The following is a 28,000-nucleotide window of genomic DNA, read 5'->3' as shown; positions in this document are numbered from 1 at the left end:
GTTGAAGCACTTGATCGGCATGTATAGCACTGGATCGACAATGCCACCACTTCTTTGAAAAGAAAAAAGGCTGACGCAGTGTCATTGCCATGCTTACAGATTTTAGAAACAACAATACATGCAAAGCTCATCTGTTGCTTTTATTGTAATGGCAGGGAACATCAGGTCGGGAGTGAGTTCTTCTGTGTGTAATACTAGTTTTGTTTATTTTCCTATGTAACTCATACTGGAATTCGAACCCTTACATAAACCCTAATGTCAGTGACTTTTAAGGTGTAATATAGAAACAATATTGTCTTAACCCAAGCAGGCAGAACTTAAAGTGATAAACCTTTGCTAGCCTGTATGGAAGTCTGCTGTCGCCAGACCAACTTCAGAATTTTCATCTTGGTAAACCCCAAAACGATAATGGATGGTTCCAAAATGGAAACTTGACAATTCTGTTTTAGAAATTCAGAAGGTTAAGAGTTCATTAAGTGCAAAGATTCCAGTGTCCAGCCAACAAGAGTGTGATCTTTTGCTCTGCTTGCATGGAAGGATTTTTGCCATCTAGAATGGTTTCGCTTATTGCAATGTAGACCTTTCCATAATTATTTTAAGGTAGTGCTCAAGACTTTCAAATGTAATCCTTATGGACTAGATATACTTAAAATAATTATTTTTATTTATGAATTTGTTTTCCCAACAGTACCTCACCTCTTGTTATCTTGATGGATTAGAAGACCTGACACAACGATGTAAACTTTACTAATCCCTATAAATCATATAAAGTATCCAAAGTTTAAGACAGAAATTCAATTAGGACCACAATAAATTAAGGCCATGGCTTTCAGTTATCATTTATCTTGCATTGGTTTTGAGCTAATAATCTATGCATGAAAATATCTTCAAATACTCCAGTTTGAATTTTTATTTGTTTTAGCTGTGATAAGAGAAATTGATTTGATTTTTGCATGATGTTAAATTACCAAGTTTGGCCTGCCTTTGTTTAAACACAATATATATAGATAATATTGTACAATATTTCGAAACTTTTTAATTAGTTTCCTCCAACATGTGAAAAGTTGTCGTTGTCAGGATAAGATATAAAAGAATCATTGTCAAACAGTTCTTGTCTTTTTCTGCTTATTTAGCAAAACATTGACTTGTTTAACTTAATATAACATACATTTGCCATCAATATAGAGCCAATTAATCAAATCTAAATTTGACATCAATACAAAGCAAACATCTGCCATCAGTATGGAGCCAATATGACATACATTTGTCATCAATATAGAGCCAATATAACATACATTTGTCATCAATATAGAGCCAATATAACATACATTTGTCATCAATATAGAGCCAATATAACATACATTTGCCATCAATATAGAGCCAATAACATACATTTGCCATCATTATAAAGCCAATATAACATACATTTGCCATCAGTATAAAGCCAATATAACATACATTTGCCATCAATGTAGAACCAATATAACATACATTTGCCATAAATATAGAGCCAATATAACATACATTTGCCATCAATGTAGAGCCAATATAACATACATTTGCCATCAATATAGAGCCAATATAACATATATTTGCCATCAATATACAGTAGAGCCAATATTTGTATTTTTATCCACAGTTGTTCCTTGCCACATTAAATATCTTAAATGAACTTGTCGCAAAGCCATTCATCATTTTCGGAAAAACTACAAAATATGCACTTACTGAACAAGGGGCAGTGCTAATCATGATCATATGGCACAGATATGCATGCTGATCTTGGTCTGCATAGATTCAGTCACCAGCAGTGAAATAAGTGTTAATGTGCCTAGTGATAAAGTAATATGCTATGATCATATGAAAAAAAAAACTGTGATCATTTATCAAAAATAAATTTATTTTTATGCCACCGCAGCATCTGCGATGCGGTGGCATATAGCGATTCACCTGTGTGTGTGTGTGTTTGTTTGTGTGTGTGTGTGTGTTATATAGATTATATAGTGAACTTCAAAAATCTTCTTGTGAAAAATCACTAGTCCAATTTCAACCAAACTTAGCAGGATTGATCCTTGGGTGAAGGGCTTCCAAAGTTGTTCAAAGAATTTCATTCCATGCAGAAATCTGGTTGCCATGGCAACCAAAAGGAATTATAAGAATAAATTTAAAAAATCTTCTTGTAAAGACCCAAAAGGCCTAGAGCTTAGATATTTTGCGTAAAGCATTGTCTGGTAGACCTCTACCAAGATTGTTCAAATTATAGCTCTGGGGTCAAAATCGGCCCCGCCCTGGGGTCATTGATTTTCACTATATGTACATATAGTAAAAACTTAAAATACCTTCATGTAAAGACCCAAAAGGCCTAGAGCTTAGATATTTTGCATAAGGCATTGTCTGGTAGACCCTTACCAAGATTGTTCAAATGATAGCCCTGGGGTCAAAATTGGCCACGCCCCGGGGGTCATTGATTTTCACTATATGTACATATAGTAAAAACTTAAAATAATATTATCTTCTTGTAAAGACCCAAAAGGCCTAGAGCTTAGATATTTTGCATAAGGCATTGCCTGGTAGACCCTTACCAAGATTGTTCAAATTATAACCCTGAGGTCAAAATCGGCCTTGCCCCGGGGGTCATTGATTTCACTATATGTACATATAGTAAAATCTTAAAATACTTTCTTGTAAAGACCAGCTTAGATATTTTGCATAAGGCATTGTCTGGTAGACCTCTACCCAGATTGTTCAAATTATAGCCCTGGGGTCAAAATCGGCCCCGCCCCGGAGGTCATTGGTTTTCCTTAAATGTATATAGTAAAAACTTATAGTAAAAACTTTCAAAAAATTTTTTTCTAGCAATTGACAAATGCTAGAGGTTGAAACATTGTGTAGTGAACCTCTAGCAAGATTGTTCAAATAATAGCACTGGGGTCAAAATTGCCCCCGCCCTGGGGGTCATTGATTTTCAATATATACATATAGTAAAAAATCTTATTGTCTGAAGGTACAAGGCTTAGAGCTTTAATATTTGTTAAATGATATCATCTATAGGTACTCTACCAAAGTTGTTCAAATTTTGTCTCTAGTGTCAAAATTAGCCTGCCCCTGGGGCTATAAGGTTTTCCTTATATATATATATAGTAAAAACTTAAAAAATCATCTTCTCTAAATTTACAAAGGCTAGAGTTGAGATATTTTGCATGAAACATTGTGTAATGAGCCTCTAGCAAGATTGTACAAATTATAGCCCTGGGGTCAAAATTGGCCCCACCCCCAGGGGTCATTGATTTTCTCATATAGTAAAAAAAAACAACTTCTTGTCTGAAGGTTCAAGGCTTAGATCTTTGATATTTGGTATATAATATCATCTATGGGTCCTCTACTAGTTGTTTTAATTATGCCCCTAGTGTTAAAATTGCCCTGCCTCAGAGGCGATAGTTTTCCTTATATGTATAAAGTAAAAACTTGAAAACTTCTTCTCTGAATTGACAAAGGCTAGAGGTTAAATATATGGCATGAGACTTTGCGAAGTGAACCTCTACCAAGATTGTTCAAATTATAGCCCTGGGGTCAAAATTGGTTCCACCCCGGGGGTCATTGATTTTCATTATGTACATATAGTAAAAAAAAAAATATATTTTTGTCTGAAGGTACAAGGCATAGAGCTTTGATGTTTGCTATATAATATCATCTATAGGTCCTCTACCAAAGTTGTTCAAATTTTTCCCTTGGTGTCAAAATTGGCCCTGCCCGGGGGCAGTGATTCTCATTATGTACACATAGTAAAAACAGAAAATAAAACAAATGTTTTTTGAATGGGAGAAAGCTACAGCTTAGATATTTGACTTGAAATGTTGTTTGGTTGACCTGTATCCAGATTGTTTTGAATTAAACACTTGGGTCAAAATTTTGCCTTGCCCAAAGGGGAAAGTGACCTACTTTCTTGTCTTTTGATGTACAGCAATGAAATTTTGACCATTTAGACAGTTTAAGTTGTAAAATTATACTTTGATATCAGGTGACCTAGATTTTGATGATGTGACCTACTTTCTTGTCCTTTTATGTACAGCTATGAAATTTGAACCATGTGCACAGATTAAGATGTAAAGTGAACTTTGATATCAGTTGACCTAGATTTTGAAAAAGTGTCTTACTGTGTTGTCCTTTGATGTAGTCATGAAATTTAGGCTGTGTGAAATATGACCTTCACCACCAAATTCACCAGACTCAAGTGCATTGATATATTCCTACTCTGATCTTTTATTGGATTAACAATAGATTTAACCACTAATCTGATAATAAGAATTAGATAGGTCAGGGATCTATGCATTATGACAATTGTATAGAAACAAAAAAAATCTGTTCCTACACTACTATTTAGTGTTGTATTAATGCGGTGGCATAGCATTTTTCTCAAATGCAATCTTGTTTTAAATTTAATATTTTTAATTTCTTCTTTCTGGCAATTGAACAAACTAGGTGTTGGTTGCGACATAGATGTATCTTGTCCTTAAAGTTAAAGAAGTTACAATAGTTTCATTAAAAACATTTTTAAATGCTCTTTTTATCTTCCCCGCCAAGTGGTTTTAATATCACAAACTTTTGATTATAAATAATAACACATTAATTGTTCGCATTTTATGTGCGATAGGTCTTTCATAATTCAAACAGTGTTAAATACTACGTTAGATTTGTGACTTTTAATTGAAAATAGTTTCAGATAATTGCAAGCTATGCTTTCTAAACTGTGAAAAGAAAACCGAGCCGTGCTAATATTTGATATTTAATTGGTGTTTAAAATTTTACTAGTTATTCAAAAACTTAGTTGATAGCCCCCTTTTAAGATTTCTTAATATCATAATATGCTATTTACAAGATTGCGGCTAATTATTTCCCTGTATTTTTTTGTAATTTACAAAGACGCCATAGATTTCAGCCCTTATACTAATTATTATGCTTCCCCCAACCAAAAGCATTTGAAAAACAAACTATCCCTGTAACTGAGGCGTATTTAACAAAAATCAATTGAATGTAAATATGTCATTTAATCAAGTGTACGCCTAATTTGGGGCCTTCAAAAATGTCGTGAAAGCCTTATGTAAACTTTGATAGCTAAATTATTAAACTGTACATGTATGAATTGAAGTCCTTTGTTTATTGTGTTCACAGATATGGTACCGCAGAATTTTACATTAAACGGAAAAATTGCGTTTTTATTTTATTTGATATAGTTATGATATCGTACCAATGTATAATTTGATTTAATGTAAACATCTGTAAACACGGCACAGAAGTCTCGTCAATTTGTGATAATAACTTTTGCATTAATTACGTTTGATGGCAAATTTCACATCGTCCGATATCTTTTTATGTATTTTATGATAGATTTTATATTCTTGTATCATGCATGTGATCTTAATAGACAGCAATTAAAGTATTCAAGTGTTTATACATTGAAATGATTTTGGTATGACCAAAAAAACATGAACGTGTTTTGACAAAATGTCTGCCTGTATCATTATATAGTGTTACATATAAAACTTATATTTCACTGCGAGATACAATAAAAGATCCATTAATATGTGTTTATTTATGTGTATTTTCTGTTTTGTCTTTTCCTTATACCTGTACCATCCTAGAGGCATCTAAATTTACCCATGTGACCAGTGAAGATCTAGATCAGCCGGCACATCCCTGATCGGCACTGCTTTCTATTCAGTATGTTCATATTTTAAAATTTTCCCTTTAAAATGATGACAATCAATTTGTCCAGAATGAAAGCTAAAGATATTTAGTGTCAGGTAACCGGGTAATTCAGATTCTTAATAATATTGTACCTTCATCCAATTGATCAGAACCAACATGCATTTATCACTTTTTCCATCCATCTGACATCACCTTTATCATATTTACCTTCATAATATGATGTTCTTTGATTATTGTGATATATTTAACATTGACTTTGTTTGATTCTTATTTTAGTCATTGTAGATTTTCATTACTAGATCATTTTGGTCACTGCGGATCATTCCAGTCACTGTAGATCGTTTAAGTCACTGCATGAAGATGGGTATCATTCATAAAGTTATTTGTATGGAAAAAGAGGAAGGGTTTGGGGTACAGTACCTAAAAGCTGTAAAGTTCAACTACATTAATAATAATGTACTTCTTTGTGTAATCATCATACTTATATTCTGTAAAATTACACAACAATTTTGTACAGAAAAAAAAACTACAAAAGACTATAAATAGTTAGGAAAGGAGAATAAAATCACAGCTGCCTAATTGATTGGTATTGATAGAACAATATTCCTTTCTTTCGACCTCTGCAGACATCAGCAAATTTCATTATGCATGGTATAAAAACAATCTGTCGAAATCGTAATATCTGCTAATTAATTTTGAGTATGTTAACAAATCCAGCCTGGTTATAGGCATTTTATGACGGCATTTCTTTTAAGTCTTTCCAAACGCCTTTTGTGTTTGTTTTTTTTACTTTGACGTGCTGGCTAATTCTTTGAATATATGAAAGATTAAAAAAAATATGCCACTTGATTTATATATAATTTTTTCTTGGAAATGTTTTTAACAAATGTTGCATGTTTTGCCAGTGAACAGTACAGTATTATCTGATTTTGATTTGTAAATTATCGGCCTTTTAATGAGCACGTGTGAAAAGATTTTCTGTTAATTTGTTTGCCAAGATTCCTCAGATTTCATGGACTGACAAGCACAAGAAATAAATGAATATAAAAATTCCAGAGATTATGTTTTCATTTCTAATGATATTAGCACACTTCCTGTCACGGAATACGTGTAAACATCATTTGGGTTTAACATTAACACGTACTCGATGATATTATGTATATTTTCTATGAGATTGAATCCATTTAATGTATGTTTCACAATGTCATTAAATGTTATTTTGTAGATCTTTACAACATTGCACAAGAAATTTATGGCATATTTTGATCGGTAATGACAAAAAAAGATCCATGGCATCCATGTGATGCTCATTCTAATATTCTATTTTTAGATGTTCTTTAAAATTTGAATTTAGGTCAAAGGAGAGAAAGTAGCTATTTATAGATATTCTACAAGGAATTATCCTGTACATATTTATGTTGTGTACATATTTTATAAATATTGTGTACATATTTCATTTATGTTGTGTAAATGTTTCATTTATGTTGTGTAAATATTTCATTTATTTTGTATTATAAGTATCTCTGAAACTCTTGGTCTACTAGTGGCATCTTAATATACCCATGCAACAAAGGTGGACCATCATATCACCTGGCACATCTTGGTCATCTAATCATAGTCTGCACTGTGTGCTATTAGGTCAGTTATAATATTAGTATACGACATTAAAACAGTAAGACAAACTTCATTTATAGTCGGCTATGGTTAACTGTACAAAACATAAGCTTTAAGCTTGTATTTGAAATGTACAAAAAATAAAATAATAAAAGTATTTACCCTAAAAATGACTTATAGTTTAGTTCATGCTGAATGATGAACAAGTCCATTTAAACTTGTAATAGGGGTAAAATAAGCAAGGAATTTCCATGCTGTTTCTGTGTTTTAATTGACCATTCAATGTCTTGATGTGTAAGCATCATATACCCAGAATACTTACATATACTTACTGATTCAGGAAAATTCAGAATAAATTTGGTAACACAAAAATTCAAACATAAAAAATGATTGTTTTTGCTGTTTTTCCAAGTTGATGATTTTCTATCAATTGAACAACTTAAAAAGGTTTCTATCACTTAAGATATTCTCAGACATCTGTATAGTTTCTATTCTTTTGTCTATAATGAAAACATTAATCAAACAAATATTTTATCGTGAAAAAAGTGTGGCTTAAATAACTTTCTAACTGCCATATTTGTAATATAATAATTAACCTGTCTTTACAGTAATAGAAACAGTGTCAGTGAAAAATATATTTCCTGTATATTATTTATATATTATATTTGATAAGTGATATATTATATCTTATAAGTGATTGTTTTTACGTAGTTTTGTGTCAATGACAATATTAGCTAGACACACAGGGTTTAAAATGTTGTGTCCCTGAGAAATGAACTTATACTAAGATATGTACTTTCTAACAAAGAATAGAAAATTATTTCCTAGAAAATATACTTTAACTTCAAGAAGTTGCGAAGCATGTCAAGACAAATATGGATTGTCAGCTTATCAAAGTTTTTGAAGAACAGTAAGGTTATCTTACTCGCCCATGTGTCAGTGTTGGCGTTACTTTTTGCATCTTCTTGCACAATATCATGTCTTATCTGAACCATTTAAGATAGAATATTTGCTGCAAACTTCTTCTTTTTTTTAAATCACTACCTGTGGCCAATAATCCATAGATATGACCCTTAGAGAACTTTAAAAATTCTTTGAAAAAGTTTTGTCATTCTCCAAGCTTGCCTTTTTGATTTCATATGAGTGTTGCTATCCAGGACCAATAACTCTTACATAGATTTTGACAGAAATATGGCTCATTGTGTTATAAAATTCCTGATTTAAAATTTGTGTGCAAAAATGATTTACTTAACAAAGCCAATATGTCTTTGAGATTATGATTAATGGCCACTGTCCAAGACCCATAACTTACTTTTACTGAGTTAATTTGAGAAAATGCCTGGTTAAATTTTTACATACTTCGAATCAGCTGAAGATCTTTTGGGCCATAATTGTAGGTATCTATCCCAGACTCACTGGATAACTCTGGCATTGATTTTGACTGACTATAACTTAGTGAACTGTTCAATATCTCGTTAAAGTTCATCATGCATGATCATTCTTCAAAACTGCTGCAGGTATTCACTTAAAATTTTACAAATGTCATTTGTCTGATATTGGTGGTTTTAAAGTTTACCCTCCAGATCATGACAGGAGGCTGAGCAGGCTGTCAAGCAAGTTACCAGTACTAGTGCTACTACTTTCACCAGGAACTGACTTCTATATATACCAGAGCAGAGGTACAGTGTGTGTGACTGTAGAAAGGATTTCATGATCAATCATGACAAAAGTGACACACTGTCTTGGAATCAAAACCCTGGTCACCTGATTCACAGTCCAAGGCTCTAGTGATTGTGCTAACAGGATGGTACAATGTCTTTAAGATCATAATTGTAGGTCAATTTCAAAGACTCATAATTTTGTATTACATATTTTAAATAAAACTTAAGAAATCCAACATTATCCAGGCTCTTATTAATGCCACCAGGCACTGAGAATGTCCTATTGGCAGCTCTTGTCTTGATTTGTTTTGGTAATTTTGTTTTTCATCTGAAAAGTTAATGATTGAAAATTGCCTTGTAATATTGATGTCATATAAATAATACAGCTGTTGCAAAAAATCTAATTATATCAAGATATTAATCAGTAATAAAATTAAACATTTTTTGCTCAACTTTTACACAGCTATCTATTCCCGCTCCAACTTTAACATAAGTCATATTAATTTATTTTTTCAACGGATTGTATTCATACTTTGATACAAAGCTTTTTTAACATGACCAAGCAGTCAGTGTCAAGTTTTTGAAGTTTGCTTTAATTTTGCTACAATGTCTTAAAGAAGATGAAGCTCAATTTTACCTTGGCACAAAATAGACCTTGACCTTGAAGGTCAAATTTATATATGCCATAATGTTCCGGCATCCGGGACTGTCCCGAAAATCTGGTGACTGTCACGGCGGCATCCCGGAAATGATCAGGTAAAAATAAAAATCTGAAATAATCTCTGCAGCCAGAAACAATACATTTTGAAATCTTATTGTCAAGTTATTATTAGCTACTCTAGAATGCTGATAAACAGACCGATTATCCCCAAACAGTAAAGCAATTTATAGAAAATGGTGACACTAATCCTTTGATTAGTAAATGAACTATAATTATTGGCAATAATTTAGATTAATTAAAAGATTGTTTACCCCCTTGCTGAGCAAAAGTGTCAAAATCTGTAATTAAAAACTGGCCAGCATAAATTTGATCAGCATGCAGGCATTCATAATCTCCAAGAATAAGTGAAAAATACCCCTCAAGTCTACAGGAATCAACCAATGTTTCAGTTACTTTCACCAAACCAAATGGCTAATTGTCAAAACTAAACATAGCTTTATTACTTTTACAAAAAGATAGATAAACTGGACATTTTGTCTTGTTTATGTTGTCATAATATTTGCAAGTTGTAAATACGGGTAATCTAGGTTGTATGCCACTATGTAAGTTATGGAAACAATTCACTTGCTGACCTCAATAAATTGTCATAACTTTGATAGTTATTTACAGTTTTGATATATCCTTGGACAAAAGAACGCATGACCAAACCAACATATTGAATATTTAAAACATTAGCAAAAATTGTCATAATTTTGTTATTAATTTATCCGTTTGATTTATACTTGAAAAAAATGATTTTTTTCTTTTAGAGAATTGAAAATTTGAAAAAAGGTCTTGACCTTTTATAACCTTGACCCATCAAGCTCTTATTATTATATTTTGCTTAAATTGTTACTCATTTACATATTTGATTCAAAAACATTAACGCCAAAACTGACATGATGATTAATTCAAATGTGACATTGACCTTTGAATGACCTTGACTGTCAAGGTCAAATAATTAAATTAAGCTTAAATTGTTATAACATTATTATTAATTATTATTAATTGTAATTGACAGATTTTATTCATACATGGACAGACAACACCAACTTGTTGAATAATTTAATATGACCTTTTATGTGTAAATGACCTTTACAGTCAAGGTCAGATATGAAATTTTAATTATATTTTGAACAATTTAATGAACAATCCTTACTACAATAATCTTCCTCTGTTGTTTTGACATTAAAAATAACAAAAATTCAAAGGTGGCCCGGCCCTACTTGGCAGCAACTTATGCTATATAATTGAAATTGATAATTTATTTACATAATGCTGAACATAAAGGGATTTGAATTAGAATTTTAATAATTGTTACAGTGAGCTTCAAATTCATGACATGAATTATTTTGATTTGGGGGGAAAGATCATCTTCTTTGAAAATTAAAAAGTTTCATTTAAATCTCTGGAGCTCAGGGAAAAAACTACATGAATAATAATGATTAATATTAAATTTTCTCTGCTGAATTTTGCGATCTTACCCCTTAAGGACTGGACATTTGGAGGGAAAAGTTTACAGTGCGTCACAATGTTGATTATGGGTTTTAATTAAGACGGTTTGCGATCAATAACTATAGTTTATGTGTTTCTTTATACCAGTTTAGATTGGTATTATTGCCAAGTTAATTGGATTTGGGCGTAATTGTATTTCCATTGTTTGCCAGAAAGCGTAAATGTGTTGTAACATGGCCACACAAATTAAAACTGATAAAACCCTTAGCTGTGAGAAAATAGCTAGTGCCTTTAATGGTAGAAACAGAAAATTTTGATATCTAGTTCATTTAGGAGGGGTTTTTTTTGCTGTTTTTTGTCTTTTGCCCAGCCTGGAATTTTTGCGAGTATGATTTATTGTTATGCATATGATCAAAATACATCCTTATACTTGAATCGGGAACAGGCCATTTAAAATTTTAGGGTTTTTAATATCAAAATACCCTTGTGGCTGAGAGGTTGCCAGGTTTTATGATTCAGGCATAAGAATTGCAGCCACCATTTATCCCTGTGTGAGCGAAAGAGGCGAGGCAACTACATCGGTTCGAATTACTGGAGTCCATACAGCTTTTAGCTCCAGCAAGTGGGCTGGTTTTGAACCCTGATGTTGTGAAGTTTGTAACACCGGAGATTAGCCAAAATCATTTTCCTGTTTTGGCACCATATGACATATACCATTTTGGTGCGCTGTAAAACCAAACAAACAAACTTAAATTGAGCTGCTAGCTGTGTCAGAGCCTGGTCAGGGAATGCATGAACCTGCAGGCTGTTATGGCTCTATTATAAGCGAAAGAATCACTATCCTTCCTTAAGTAAAACGGATAGCTCCAGGACAGGAAACAATTCAAAGTCCTTGAAAGAATTTGAACCCATAGAGCAAATCATTGCCAGTCTAAGTGTCATGATCAATGTTCTATATATCTTCTTACATGTAATGTTTGTCATGTCATGTCAGGACGTGCTAAACTCTTACTGAAATCATGTTACTCATTGAACTCTCAGAACATTTAGTTATGATATCTAAATAAACAGAAAATATCATTATCATACCAGGAGCATCATGTCAAAAATGGCAATTTTCCTTTCAATGTCAGCATCTGTAATAATGTCAAAATCAAGGTTATTATCATGTCCATTGCAACAAGTGTTTCCTGTAAATGTCATGTTAATAATAACATGTATATTAATAACATAATTATATCATGTCAGTAATTTTATACATCATACTGATATTTGTAAATGGTATATTACATGTATGTTATCTGTAAATGGCAATTAATTTTTTATTTATTATTATCATTTTAAAAAATGTAATATAAACAATTATCATGTCAATAAAACATATATCATAAACAATTATCATGTCTATAGAAATATGTATTATAAACAGTTATCATGTCTATAGAAATATGTATCATAAATAGTTATCATGTCTATAGAAATATGTATTATAAACAGTTATCATGTCTATAGAAATATGTATCATAAATAGTTATCATGTCTATAGAAATATGTATCATAAACAATTACCATGTCTATAGAAATATGTATGATAAACAGTTATCATGTCTATAGAAATATGTATCATAAACAGTTATCATGTCTATAGAAATTTGTATGATAAACAGTTATTATGTCTATAGAAATATGTATCATAAACAGTTATCATGTCTATAGAAATATGTATTATAAACAATGATCATGTCAATAGAAACATGTATCATAAACAGTTATCATGTCTATAGATACATTAGAAACATGTATCGTTAACAATTATCATGTCAATAGAAACATGTATCATAAACAGTTATCATGTCTATAGAAATATGTATCATTAACAGTTATCATGTCAATAGAAACATTATCATTAACAGTTATCATGTCAATAGAAACATGTATCATAAACAGTTACCATGTCTATGAAATATGTATGTTATCATGTCTATTGAAATATGTATTATAAACAGTTATCATGTCTATAGAAATATGTATCATAAACAGTTATCATGTCTATAGAAATATGTATCATAAACAATTATCATGTCTATAGAAATATGTATCATAAACAGTTATCTTGTCTATAGAAATATGTATCATAAAAAGTTATCATGTCTATAGAAATATGTATCATAAACAGTTATCATGTCTATAGAAATATGTATTAAAAACAGTTATCATGTCAATAAAAACATGTATCATCAACAGTTATCATGTCTATAGAAATATGTATTATAAACACTTATCATGTCTATAGAAATATGTATCATAAACAGTTATCATATCTATAGAAATATGTATCATAAACAGTTATCATATCTATAGAAATATGTATCATAAACAGTTATCATGTCAATGAAAACACGTATCATAAACAGTTATCATGTCTATAGAAATATGTATTATTAACAGTTATCATGTCTATAGAAATATGTATCATAAACAGTTATCATGTCTATAGAAATATGTATCATAAACAGTTATCATGTCTATAGAAATATGTATTATAAACAATTATCATGTCAACAGACATGTTTAGACATATGATAATATAGTCATATGATAATATTAGGAGCAGCAACCAATTTAAACAGTTATTGCAATTTAATGATCCTCCAATCTGTAATCTGATTGTTTTCTTTGCCATTTTTGACCTATTTTCTTAATGAGTCCTGTCCGGTAAGGATAAAAGATTAATATTTCACCATTATACTTTTGATGCCTAGAAATAAATGGCTTAAGACGCATATAACATAAATAATGAATCATATAATGGGTTTTTGTCATTAGAAACAGAGAATTTTAGCGCAGTGTGTAATTAACTCTTTAGCTTAACAAAAAAGGGGATTGAAAAAAACTGAGAAGATAACATTAATTCTTGTAGAGGACTGGGTTTATGCCGTAAGATTTAACTTTTCTTAATTAAGGCAAATGAGAGAGAATTGCATATATGAGAGAGAAGTGGGAATATTTAATGGGTTTAGGGCTTGAAATTCGGAAGAAATTGTTGAATGTTTGAAAGCATCATAGAGGAATTAGAACATTTTTATATTGCTTTTGCTTTCTTTTTTAGGCTAATTTTGTTGTTTTCTCCACTTTGAGAAAATAATTTGTGTGTTGCTTTAAAGTTGTTGGGTTTCTTTTTAATGATTAAAGACTTTTGACCACATTTAAGTAGCTGTTATAAGCAGATTTACCTAGATTTACTTGCCCTTATTTCAAGTAACAATATGACAGAAATTCAAAATTTGTTTAGAACATTTTTTTTAATGTATGAATATTCAATTGCATGATAAATTACAAGATAAAATATCTTTTATAAAATATCTTTCAGGTCACATCAATCAAACCCACCTTTGACTCTTACTAGCAGATTTATTTGTGAAATAAGACCTCTTTCTAACAAGCTGATTTACAAATCCACTTACTGGCAGATTGGTTTTACCCTAACAAGTAGATTTACTTGCTCTTACAAGCATGTCTATTTTTAAACTTTCAAGTAAATATATAAAGGGCCTAGCTCTGACTGTTGGGGAAATATCAGATTTTTATTAGAACCTGCCTTTTAAATATTAGAACCTGCCTTTTATATACCAGACTTTAGTAAGGGTGATACCTAGTTAGAACCTGCCTTTTCAATAGATAAGATCAGGGTGGTAGAATTGGGTATGGGTGGTAAAATAGAAATTAGGGTTTAAGGGGGGAGAGGTGGAGAAAGAAATAAATCAAACTGTTTAAGGGTAATATTTTCTCTCTGCGTTAATAGGCTTTCTTAAAATGTTCACAACCTCTGTTTCCCCTCAGCTACTGTGGTATAAAGGCTAACAGAGTCAAACTTAATCAAGATAAGAGATAGGGAGGTGAAACCAATATGAATCCACTATCATACATCTTATTGAGAACCTCAAACATGATAAACATGTGATTAAAAACATCTATACACTGATAAACTATGGATTAATGAGAATTTCCATTCTCCTTAGCCGGCTGAAACTTGGCTGAAACCTGGACGACTTGAGAGCTTTTTTGGTTAAAGTGGGCTTTTAATAACATTTTGAAAGATAATTTTTAGCAGAGAGTTTTAAAAGACCTGGTAGTAAAAACTGAAAGTCAAGTGCATGAATATATTACAAGCACATGCATTAACATGCATTCTCTCTGTCTTTTAATTACATAGTCTGTGGATTTTTATTGGAAGACGGTAGAATTATTTATAGATTTATGTCATACTTCTCCTTGACGAGGATGATTAATATGTACTTTTTCTTAATTTTATGTGCAAAAAGTGATTTGGGTTCTTTTTTCTACTTTGGGTTCTTTATTTTGGACATAGGGATCCTGAATTATGGCTGAACGGTCACTTGCCTATCACTGATGTGGGCTTGAATTCTGTTTAGGACTTTAAATTCTTCTGAATTGAGGGAAACATGTTTGGTTGTTCTACATAGGTACAAATATATTGAAAGATGGACCATTTATTGGTTGAATAGACATAATAGTTATGAAACAGCTCTTAAAATACTTATATTTTCCCAAATAAAATACAAGTTCAGGGTATTCCGAAATTTTGTGAAAATTTATTCCACCAAATTAAAACAACTTTCACTTGTATACTTTTTTTTTTCTCTCCCAAATTCTGTCATTTCATTCTTTTTTTATTATCTTTTTATCACATTGTCACACTTTTAAAATTAGTACAAGAGTAAATTATGTTAATAAGTGCAGACTTTACAAGGGGTTCAAGCACCAATGTGATATAAGTATGAACTTAAGCGAAAAAGCTAAGTCTGTATTGCATCGAAACCTTCTATTATATCCTAGAAATTGCTGCAGCAGGATTTTTTGTTGTGACAAATTAGAGTTTGTTAGCAAAGGCATTAATTAACATCATTACGGCATGATGCAATTAGCGGGGCTCCTAATTGGCAGAATTTTCAACCTGCACCTAATTAAAAGGCTCATTTAGTGAAAGTTTATGGAAACTAGTTGTTTTAGGCAGATTTCTGATGAATTCAACATGCTATTTTAGATTTTCTCAGATTTCGAACACTCTGATAGACAGGGTCATTTTTAGCTCTATTATTCAGAGAAAAGGAAGAGCCATTGTACTCACCCAAGAGTTGGCCTTGGTGTCACACTTTGGTTAATTTTTTTTTAATGCAAGTTGGTATCTCTAAAATCTCTAAAACTGCTGAGGGGAATGAGTTGAAACACCACACACTTATTCCAGAGCATAATAGGAAGTCACTGTCATCAAAGGCCCGTAACTCTAACATTGATTTTGACAGAATAATGGCCCTTTTTTGAAGTTACAAAATTCTACATTATCCAGGCTCTTGTTTAACTTTGAAGCACTGAGAATTGTCAAGCACACTGTCATATAGGCAGCTCTTGTTTTGTAAAATACTAGATACATTGTAGGACTGTGGCACAAATACTATCTGGGAACAATCATTCTGTTACCAGTGTTTTAGAATAGTTAAATATTAAATTAACAAAAAGATGGCATAAAAGTATAATAGTTCTTGCTGCAAAGGAGATAATTTTACAGTTGTATTTTTCCTTGGACAAAAATCATCTCCTGAATGCCTCTTTGACAGTCCCCTAATATCCGGGACAGTCCCGGACACCCAATACAATATGACATGTACATGTATTCTGTACCACTTTGAACTTCATGGCTTGATTTCTATCTATAAAAAAAACTGAAACTCATGGCTCACTTGAATGTCATTGCTCAACACTTGCTGTAGTACATAAACTTCATGGCTGAAACACTAGCTATGAAAACACTTGAACTTTATGGCTTAAATGGCTTACATACTTTAAACAGTTGCTTTTACACTTTAAACTACATGGCTTGGCTAAAACACTTTCTGCAACACTTGAACTTCATGGCTCAAACACTATCTGTTACACTAAGGCTCATGGCTCAAACAATACTTTGAACTTCATGGCTTAACACTGGTTATAATACTTGAACTTCATGGCACAAACTCTATCTGTAACACTTGAACTTCATGAAGGCTTAACCACTATACTTCAAACATGTTTGCCTCATGGCTTGACTCAACCAAGTGTAATGGCTAAATGGCTAAGTCATTGAATAATTAGACCTCATGGCTTAACTCTAATATTTCAACCAGTTGCATAATGGTTAAGCACCTAGATTCTGACTGTGTAGAAAAACTGTGCTATTTTTATTGTAACTTTAAAATATAAATTTCTTTTGCAATGATGGAAAAAAATTGTCCAAAAATTTTCTTTACATTTATTGCGATGTTGACAATTTTTTCAACTTGGCTGAAAGAAAATAAAACTTCATTAGAAACGATGACAACGGACATTTCAGTCACAACATTAGTGATTTTCGTGACCAGTTGTTAATTTTGTTAATAGTTCTTCCAGTGATGTATTGAAATTTGACGTAGTGTGTCTAAGGTAACTTTTATGTCATCATCTAAAGTACAAGAATCCTGTTAATATGATTTTGTTCGTTTTCTTTTGTTTGATATATTGTATATATATATATATATAAGTTTGTCTCTTCTCTGGTTTTCATTGTCAGTTTTGTATAGCTGTTATAAATATGTTCGTCTAATTACTATTCAAAGGGACTGTTAAAAAAGGTACAGTTGCTAAATACTACTACATGAATGTATGTTTGAAATCATTTGCTGTGCAGTTTAGCTTTGGTTTTTTGGAGTGGAACAATTATTGCAGATTCTATGTTCTTTGAATTCAAAAGATGTAAGTAAAGCTTTTTTAAGTTCATGTCTTTTGCTTTTTTACCGAGTCATGATAAATTTTAAAAAAAATCATATGTTGAATATAAAAAAGATAAAATATTTTCTTGTTTTAGTATGTATTCAATATGAAGTAATTAACAATTTTGATAGAAGAATAATTATTAAATTAACTTTACTTAAAGTGGCGGCATGGCCGAGTGGTTAACTAGTATCTCATGATCGCTAGCCGTATGGGTTCAAACCCTGTCAGGGGCAAGTCGTTGTTAACTTCAGCAAGAAACTTTACACTCATTGCTCAGTACTGGTTGGTTCCAGGAACGGATTCGAACGTGTGTCTGTAAGCTTATAGCTTTCTACACAATGGAACTAAAATAAATTCTGTATAAACCAAATTAACTTACAATACAACTTAACCATATTTGCACATCTTGGGATAGAGAAATTTAATATCTGGACTGAGTATTTTACATAAGTAAACTCAAATAATTAATGTTAAATATATAGAAAATCATTCTGTTTCACCAAAACCTGCTAAATTTCTTACTTGAACTTACCACACTTTCATTTTTGGCACTGTTCATTATCATTTTTGGATACCAATAAAACAATTTGAAGATTCTGTCAACAGCAGTTAAGAGTTTGGTGGTCTGTCAATTGCAGTTAAGATTCTGGTGGTCTGTCAACTGCAGTTTAGAGTCTGGTAGTCTGTTAACTGTAGTTTAGAGTCTGGTGGTCTGTCAACTGCAGTTAGGAGTCTTGTGGTCTGTCAATTGCAGTTTAGAGTCTGGTGGTCTCTGTCCACTGCAGTTTAGAGTCTGGTGGTCTGTCATCTGCAGTTAGGAGTCTTGTGGTCTGTCAATTGCAGTTTAGAGTCTTGTGGTCTGTCAACTGCAGTTTAGAGTCTTGTGGGTCTGCCAACTGCAGTTTAGAGTCTTGTGGTCTGTCAACTGCAGTTAAGAGTCTGGTAGTCTGTCAACTGCAGTTTAGAGTCTGGTGGTCTGTCAACTGCAGTTTAGAGTCTGGTGGTCTGTCAACTGCAGTTAAGAGATTGGTGGTCTGTCAATTGCAGTTTAGAGTCAGGTGGTTTGTCAACTGGAGTTAAGAGTCTGGTGGTCTGTCAACTGCAGTTTAGAGTCTTGTGGGTCTGTCAACTGCAGTTTAGAGTCTGGTGGTCTGTCAACTGCAGTTTAGAGTCTGGTGGTCTGTCAACTGGAGTTTAGAGTATGGTGGTCTGTCAACTGGAGTTTAGAGTCTGGTGGTCTGTCAACTGCAGTTAAGAGATTGGTGGTCTGTCAATTGCAGTTTAGAGTCTGGTGGTCTGCCAACTGCAGTTAAGAGTCTAGTGGTCTGTCAATTGCAGTTTAGAGTCTGGTGGTCTGTCATCTGGAGTTGAGAGTCTGGTGGTCTGTCAACTGCAGTTTAGAGTCTTGTGGTCTGTCAAGTGCAGTTTAGAGTCTGGTGGTCTATCAACTGGAGTCAAGAGTCTGGTGGTCTGTCAACTGCAGTTTAGAGTCTTGTGGTCTGTCAAGTGCAGTTTAGAGTCTGATGGTCTATCAACTGGTGTTTAGGGTCTCTTGGTCTGTCAACTGCAGTATAGAGTATTTTGGTCTGTCAGTTGCAGTTTAAAGTCTGGTGGTCTGTCAACTGCAGTTTTGAGTATGGTGGTATGTCAATGGAGTTTAGAGTGTGGTAGTCTGTCAATTGCAGTTGAGTGTCTGGTAAAGCTTGGCAATTCCATTTCACAAATTTGGCAGCTTTGAATGCCAGGGTAGTGATGATAATCATAGACTTACGCTGGCAGTTTTGTGAGGCCTGTCTGTCACAGTTTTGACAATTAAAGCTATTTTCTTGTGCCTGCACTTTTGATATTGGAAACCCTGAATTTTAGCTGAGGACATTTTCAATTTGGAAAACAGCAGAACCAAGTCCAATTAACAAATTCAACATGATAAGTGTGAACTTACCTGTCAAACAAAATTATCGTCATGCACTGCAAATTATGTATTTTGCATCAAAAATTTATGACAAAATAGAATTATTTCTTTCTTTTAATAAATGGTATCATAAAAGTGTAATTAGTTGAGGGCAGATAATCATGTAGAGGGCGCTACGAAGCCTATTACAGTATGGCTTCTGGTCTCCGTGTTAATTAGACATTTTTAATCAACGCTTATCAAATGCTGGGTCTAGCAATCAACAATTATTGATCGGGTTTTCATTATCCGTTCAGTAATTAACTTGTGAAAACTTGGTTACGGAATTATTTGGAGTCATATTATCAGAAATTTAATTGATTGATCTATACTTAGTATTAACGTTTCCTTGTTTCGAATTGACAACTTAAGGAATTTATGAACTTTTTACGACAAAATAGAAGGTGCGGATTTTTTTTTTTTTTTTTCTTAAATCTTCACATTAATGTAACAGTTAATCAGGAAGATTTGGTTAAAGGCATATAAAACAAACAATCTAATTTTATACCTTAATTTGTGGTGTACAATTTAGATATTTATTCAAACAATGACTCATTTTGAAATCGGAATTTGTTATAAAAAAAATTGATTTGAGCATGTTAAGATAAAAACAGGTCTTTTTCAGAAATCGGATCATAAATCAATTTAATTACATTATTATCTACGCTAAAAAATTACTTTTTAAGCTCATTTTGCTCATTTTAATCACGTTTTATAAATGATATATTTTTTATAATCTAAACAAGTATCTACAAATGATAAAATGCCCCAAAATTCTCTTACGGCAGTGCAACATCCAAATTTTCCGATTTTCATTTTTTTTCCAATATCGGTCCCCCGCCAGTGTTAATGAGAGACATGGTCTTTTCTTCCCATTATTATTGTAACATCGTACACTCAGATTGGGGGAAAAGTCCGCCCTCAAGTATTTTAGCTGTAACCTGGCTCCGACCAACAGGTTTTTTATTATCGAGAGATGAACGATGAAACGTAAAAATTTGTGATGAGAATGGAGAAATAAGGCAATCAGTGTCTGCACATGCTTGATACAAACATCAAGCATTTTGAGTACATGGATTTAACAGGTTGGTCTTGGGATAATTTCTTATTGGATATCCTAGAATGCATGTAACGTCCTATATCGGAAAGGGAAGGTTTTGAAGTGGGAAACTTAAAATTGCAATGTGATTGATTGGAGTATACAATTATTTATTTTTGAAAAGATAAAAAAATTTCCATAATTCATGGATTGAGTTTTTTTTTCCTGCTTCGGTTGACATTATAATTATTTAATTTTTTTTCTGTTTTCAAATACGTGTTGTTTATTTGATTTTATAATGTTGTACATGGTGTTATTTATGTTTATGGTAGATGTTGGATATCACACACAGTGCTTGCTTTTTAAATATTTTGGATTCTTATTGGTTTATTACTGGATACAAACTTTGTATGGATGTTTCCACTGTTGTAAGATATTTATTTTCTTCTTTACTTGTTAAAACATTATAATTTTAAACAAATTAAATATTTAATACAGAATATTTTCATGTGTTTAAATATCATGATATTTTAAGAAAAAACAAAACAACAAAACTGATATTTCATAAAGCTGTATATTTATATATATTCTATGTACACTAAATAATTCAACTATTTATCTTATTAAAAAAAAATTGTTGTAACTTTTATACACAATTGAACATATACTATTTACATTTACAAAAGAATATTTCACACACACAAATTAAGAAATAAACATTAATATTTATTTAGATTGCAAGTAAACTTTATTATCAATGTATAAAGGCAAAATCTTTACAGTTATCCACAGTTCAATAACAGTTTGTACATTTCCACTTATTTAAATGATTTCCCAATTTTCTTTCATTAATTGTCATTTTTATTGGTATCGATACATCTAAATTCTAGCATTGGAAGTTTAACGGTTTGTTTGTGAGGTGAGGTAACGTCTCTTTTATTTTTTGGAGAAACAAATATATTGCAACAAAGAATCGTTTTTCACCGGATTATTGTAACGTAACTGTCATCTTAAGTTGTTTTTATCTCGGGGATTGTATTGATAAAATGTTTGATTCATATTGGTTATCTTTCTGTTTGAAGTGTTTGAATATTTCTGGAGATGTACACAAAGTTTTGATAGTGTAAATGGCTGCGTTCTTATAATATTTACCCCATTTTTATCAGTGCATAATTGTTGGAATAGGTTTAATGAGACCATATTCAGCCGAAAATGTCATAAATATTTCAGGTAAAAGTTTTTCCACTATGTCACACAGTAAGAGATTTGTGATAATTCTCAAATAAAAATTTTATAAAGGGATGTTTAAAGGATTTTATGGGATTTGAAGAGATGGGGTTACATTAAGGGTTTGGTGGGTCAATATAAATTGGAAATATTGGACATCAATGGCTGATTGGAGATAATTTATGTAATTAGCAAGGGCCCCTTTTGTTATCAGGGAATAGGGGATTTAGAATTGTGTTGGTGTTAAGAAATTTTCAGTTTAGGGGGTTTTTGTTCTGGTTATGTTTAAACAGAGTTGTGTTGATTACATTTTGCAGTAGGAAATTTTGGAGTGAATGCAGAGATTTTTAACATTCAGATCTGGAGAGACATTTTAAAGTGGATTTTTTTTTATCTTTGATGAAATTCTCGAAACAAAATGGAGCTCAAGGTTTGTTTATGAAGAAAGTTTTGATTTTCTTTAGTTTTCATAAATAAACAAATTTGTTATGTGTACATAAGTTTTGTTATCAAATGTATGTAATAAATAAGTTTGGTTTTTCTTTACATTGAAATATAGTTGTTTCCAAATATCCAAAGTTTTTAAATATAAGGAATATTTCAATATTTCAATTCTTTTACAACTTTGCTTGTCTGCATAAAATTATTTTTGAAATCATAAATAATTCTTCAATTACCTCTATATAGAAATACTTTTAATGTTTAACTTTGTGGTTACTATATAGAATATATAGGAAGCCTAGGAAGAATCATTCTGGCATGACTTTAAGTGCCAAGTCTAAAGTCTCACAAAAAAGGGTTTGACATTAGAGAAAAAATTGCTGAACATTTGAGAGAAATCATCTCAGAATGAAACAAAAGTTTTCAATCATGTTACTTATATAATTGTTTTAAAAGTGCATGGTACAGATAATTTCCAAATGAAAATTATCCACTCAGACAATTTAAGAACACATTTTCAACAAAAGTTGCAGTCTTTATAATTATAGTGGTTTTCATATAAAGCAAAGTTTTGACATAATATTGAAATTATTGAGTTGATTTAACAGTTCTTTTACATGGTTTTAAAAATATATATTAAGAAATTACCAAATAAAGTTAGGATTTATATTTAATTTCATACATGTAAATATTTTTACTAGATTAACTAGATTCTTTTTATCCTAAACATACATAATATTTACATTTTATATAGATTATGTAATTTATGATACTATAAACAAAGAGGGTTAGAGGTCACATGCTACATTTTTAAGCTATAATTCCTTGCTAAAAATCATATGACATTAAAGTAGATGTGAAAAAAATCACATGGAAATTGCTACAGTTTCTTAGTTTCAAACACATGAAACAATTGTTTCTTACATTTCTGCATATTATCACCTATAGATACTGTGGAGACCTGACATTAAATGTGCTAAACCAGTGCTCAAAGGTAAAGAAGTCTTGCACTTTTCATGCTATATCATAAACAGATTCATTCAGACAGAGTCTCCAATTTTATTTTTTGTTTGTTTTTCATTTCATGTCCCTCAGGAGTTAGTTTCCATGTCCATAATTTCCATATGTTGCACCTCTTTGCAACCAACCAAGTCCTTTGTTACTCAGACTTTTATTATATCTTGTGTAAGCAACTTAATTAGTACATGGGTCCAGTACAACATGTCTGTGTGTCAAGCCTAATTTTATATATCTATGGTACCATTTATGATGGTTGCAAAAATGTCATTGTCAGTTTTGTTTGATTCATTTAGAAGTCCAGAGTTCATACAGGCAGATGTACCCTAATTAGAATTAAATAATCTGCTAGGAAACTTTTTTTTTTAATTTTATGTGAGACTGTTCCAAATTCTGATCTGAAATTTTATTCAAAAACATGGATATTTACTTTAGTTTCTGTGTTCGGTAAGGAATAATATGTTCAAGACATCATGACTGCCTGAAGTTAAAAGATTTGAACATAATTATATGAACACTGGTACTAACAATTCTAAAAGGCCTATGCCGCATGATTATTGTCTTCTGTAAGGAATAATATGTTCAAGTCAATTATGTTGAAGTTGCTGGTGGCGTACATACAAACAATTGTTAAAGGCCTATCTCACCAGGACAGGCAGTACATCTATGCAATCTGCTCTGTCTTCTATGCTGTAATCTATTATATTATACCATTCTGATCATAAAATATCCCTTACATTGATAATGGACTGTTCCAAAGTCAAAACAGGTCAAGTCCATTATGCAAATTTTAGCATGAAAAGGTCGATATTTTTTTCACATAAGTATAATTATATGGTATCGGGCATTGCAAAGGGTTTTGAAATTGGAAAACTTAGGCTTTTTGAAAAGTAAAATTTTAAGTGTCTAATTAACAGAAATATAACATATGTATAAATCAATAAGTTAATCATTTGGCACATATGTTTTATGGAAAATTATCAATTAATTCTATTTTTAGCTGCAATTTTTATTATATATTCATATCGTGGGTTTCTTAACCTCAAAAGTCTTGTGATAACTTCTTTGGTTTTTAAAAAATGATAACACCATACAGAAAAGATACACATTATCATTTCACAGAAGTGAGTACTACTCACAAATGAAGGATTGATGCTATTTTCATGAGGTGTTGTTTTTACACACCACCGCAAACTGTAGTTGGCTGCTGTAGACAAGAGACATTTGGATGGAAACCATCTGGCAGTCTTTATTCTTGTAACAACATTAAAACAGGAGCAAAGTTTTCTCAGAGGGGCTGTTGTATATCCATGAATCTTGAAATTTTTTGTTAATTTGTCATTGTTTAAAACTCTACATGTTGTCGAAACACGCAAAAAAACGAAGCGAAAGATATTTTTATTACTCAATTCATGCATTCCGGTTATGTTTGGTTATTGCGATAAAAAAAAAGCTATTTTCTTTTTTTATTAGTTCAATTGATATAACAAGCAAATAGGTTTTCTTTATTGGTAGTAATATCAGAGACGAACTACCACAATGAAACGTTACATTTTGTATATAACCTTTTATAACTTCTTTCATTGATAATCATATCATTTATAAGTTTATAGATTCCGCTGTTATAATTGAAATATTTCAAAGTGAATTTCATAATCAATCTGTAGCTTCATTATGTATAAAAACTTGTTGTTTTTCTATATTTTGAATAAATTTGAAAGCCGGAACATACTGTACCAATGACCAGGGTATTAAGTTACATACCATTGTCCACATTGGACAAACTTTGAGTTGCACAACATTGCATTGTTTGGAAACGGACAACCCTTGAGTTACTCAAAGTTTTGTTGATTGCACAAACCTTAAGTTACAAAACATTGAGAAGATTGACAGGTATTCAAAAGCACACAACATTGTGTTGATTTGGTATACCTTGAGTAACACGACATTAAGATGATTGAACAGATCATAAGTTACTCAAAACTTGAGATACACAATGTTCTGTTGACTTGACAGATCTTGAGTCACACAATATTGTGTTCACTTGACAGATCTTGAGTTACACAATGTTCTGTTGACCGGACAGATCTTGAGTCACACAATATTGTGTTGACTTGACAGATCTTGAGTCACACAATGTTATGATGACTTGACAGATCTTGAGTTACACAATGTTGTGTTGACTTGACAGATCTTGAGTTACACAGTGTTATGATTGACAGATCTTGAGTTACACAATGTTATGATTGACAGATCTTGAGTTACACAATGTTATGATGACTTGACAGATCTGGAGTTACACAATGTTATGATGACTTGACAGATCTAATTGAGTAATGCAACACCGTGTGGATCAGATAAATTTTCTTTCATGTAATATTTAAAGTTTGTCATTGGACCAATATGTTGTGTTGATTTTGTTGACTATATGAAATAACGTTGTATGTTTATTTAAGAGATCTTAATTAACATTGTGTAGATCAAGTTATTAGTTATATTATCTTAGAATAACAATGTGTTAACTTACTTGTCAAAATATTACATTGGTTTGTAAGGTACTTAGAATTTTCCTCTGTTGTGTCAACACATGAAGTTTAAATTTGACCTATGCCACCAGCTGACCTAATCCTATTGTTGGCCCCTCATTTTGATATTTTGATCTTGAAATCCCTTACTTTTTCAATTAAAAGAAATGTTCCAAATTCAAAGAAATAGGAAGTCCATTACACAAATTTCGCAGGGGAAGTATACTTTGTAAGTTAATAACTGTCAAAATCTAATTGGTTTGTAAACCTACAAATGTACTTTGGTCCTAGTTCCAACTCATAAGCTGAAAATTTTTACCTAATCCCTACCAGCTTGACCTTGCATAGTAACTTATGAAAATATGGGTAAAAAATGCCATTAATTACAATGTACTGTTAAGAATCATTGATTCATTAAATTTAAACTAACAAAATAATAATGAAAAGGGAGATAAGTCTTGTCCATGTTATGAATTTATTAAGGGTATTCACTATAAATAGTTGGTTACAAATAATACCAATGTAAGAAAGAATCTTTCTGCTACCTATATTGAATAAAGCCTATAGGAAATTAATAAAATTAATCAAAATTCAATGTCTGAAATTACGTCTTTAATGACCATTCTCTTTTGTTTTTACATTTTCTTTATCAACCACTTTAGTAATCATATGATCAGAGTGACCAAAGAAATCTGTATGTCTTTACTAGTGACACTAATTGAAAAAATTTGTACTCGAACATAACTGGCCTTTGACGCATAGGGGTAGATGGGTAATTATGAAATTTTTGGCGCTGTAAGCTTTAAAACTGAGGGTTTTATATCTTATCATCGGCTGAATTTAATCTGTAACAATTAATAGAAATATTGGGTGATTAAGGCATTTGTGTACAATTTGGATTAAATGGTCGGGATGTTTACACAAAGCCCTGGGAACAAAAGAAATGATAAACTTTTGCCTAAAACTGTTAAGCTAATTTTCTATTCATTTCTAATCCAGTGTTTACTCGAGGGCTAACTATTTCCTTTAATTAACACAATTAATATGAGGTTCTCCAAAATTTACATTTTGGATCGAATGATTATATCGAAATTATCAACATTGCTAGATAAGTGGAAAACTATCAAGCAGTTTTCAGACGTTTTGGAGTTCATGTAAGTAATTAATTAGCTTGTTTTTCACGCTATTTGTCAGTCAGTTTTGTTGAAATCGTGAAAATTGGACCCAAGGAAAAGTGACATTGGTGGGAATACGGTTATTTGTAGGTCAAGACAGAGGTACTGTGAAAAAATTTTATTCGATAATATTTCATCAGTGAAATTTATAATACTTGTCTAATTTTTTACAAAATTACGAAATTACAAAAAGCTTGAATATTTTCTTAAATTGAACTTAATAATTCTTATTTGAAAACAACTAACGCGACAACTTTACATCTTCAGGTACAAATACATCTTCAGGTACAAATTTTCATAGAATTAGTGGGCTGTAAAAAATTCTAATTTATTCATTTAAAATATATACAAATTTTTCCTTTCATTTATATTTTATAAGATGAAAGAATTGTATTACAATTTTAATCCAAAGACCACAAACATTGTAATGTTCACAATAATTAAATACTTTCACAGTACTTTGGCTTTTGAAGTGGTTATCTTTGTTGGAATGAGATCATTTCCTAGTGAACTTCAATGATACCTAGTTTTATGATTGATGATAATTCTATTTGTTTTATTTAACATCATCTCTGTTTATCATCACCATTATCAGAATAATTTTCATCATCATCATCGTCTTCATCATCATCATTATCATCATCATCAATAAATTTATCATAATTGTAATCAACAGTGGAAACAT

At 31.4% G+C, this 28,000-nt stretch overlaps 1 protein-coding gene across 7 annotated transcripts in view; it reads left to right on the top strand.

Annotated features, from left to right (window-relative positions):
• Nucleotides 1-28,000, top strand: part of LOC132742812 (zinc finger homeobox protein 4-like) — a 145,966-nt gene that overhangs the window by 22,604 nt on the left and 95,362 nt on the right. Inside the window, exon 1 of one of the 7 annotated variants that reach the window (XM_060731300.1) lies at nt 20,878-20,976. The exons of 3 other annotated variants lie outside the window; for them this stretch is intronic. The gene's annotated coding sequence lies outside the window, so the exon portion shown is untranslated. Of the gene's footprint in view, nt 1-20,877; nt 20,977-21,246; nt 21,359-22,060; nt 22,161-22,482; nt 22,588-28,000 lie in introns of those variants that run through there. 3 more of the 7 variants (XM_060731297.1, XM_060731298.1, XM_060731301.1) reach the window with 3 other exon arrangements.

This window comes from Ruditapes philippinarum, unplaced genomic scaffold (assembly GCF_026571515.1).
Source record: "Ruditapes philippinarum isolate M1 unplaced genomic scaffold, ASM2657151v2 ctg57_1_1_1_1, whole genome shotgun sequence".
Taxonomy (NCBI): Eukaryota; Metazoa; Mollusca; class Bivalvia; order Venerida; family Veneridae; genus Ruditapes; species Ruditapes philippinarum.
Note: the sequence above shows the minus strand (reverse complement) of the source record. Positions and strands in the feature narration are given on the sequence as shown.